Raw genomic sequence first — 421 nt, 5'->3', positions numbered from 1 at the left:
GCCAAACCTAGGTTTGAAATAAATGACTCTTTGCTTTTGCATCGGACTCGCTGGCTCCCTGGTGGGCTCTTGGGAACCTTGAAATCTGGGCACAACAGTACAGCCGCTCCCCGGAGTGAAATCTCTGGTGCTGGGCGAGGGTGTCCTTGCGGCTGAAGGCCTTGCCACAGTCGCTGCACGTGTAGTGCCTTTTCCCGGGGTGCAGTGTCTGGTGCACCTTTAGGTGGGACAGGTGATCAAAGTCCTCCCCACACTCCTCACACACACGTGCTGCTTCCCCGCTGTGAGTGTTCGGGGGAATGAGAGCCGATTTCTCCTGGGACACACTTCCGCGGGGCGGGCCTCCGACGGCCCCCCTTCCGTGTGAGTCACCCGCTTGTCCAGCGGCGGGAAGGTGCTCAGGAAGGCGTCCCCGCGTCAC

Source organism: Myotis davidii, unplaced genomic scaffold (assembly GCF_000327345.1).
Source record: "Myotis davidii unplaced genomic scaffold, ASM32734v1 scaffold1006, whole genome shotgun sequence".
NCBI lineage: Eukaryota > Metazoa > Chordata > Mammalia > Chiroptera > Vespertilionidae > Myotis > Myotis davidii.
This window is presented reverse-complemented; position numbering follows the sequence as displayed.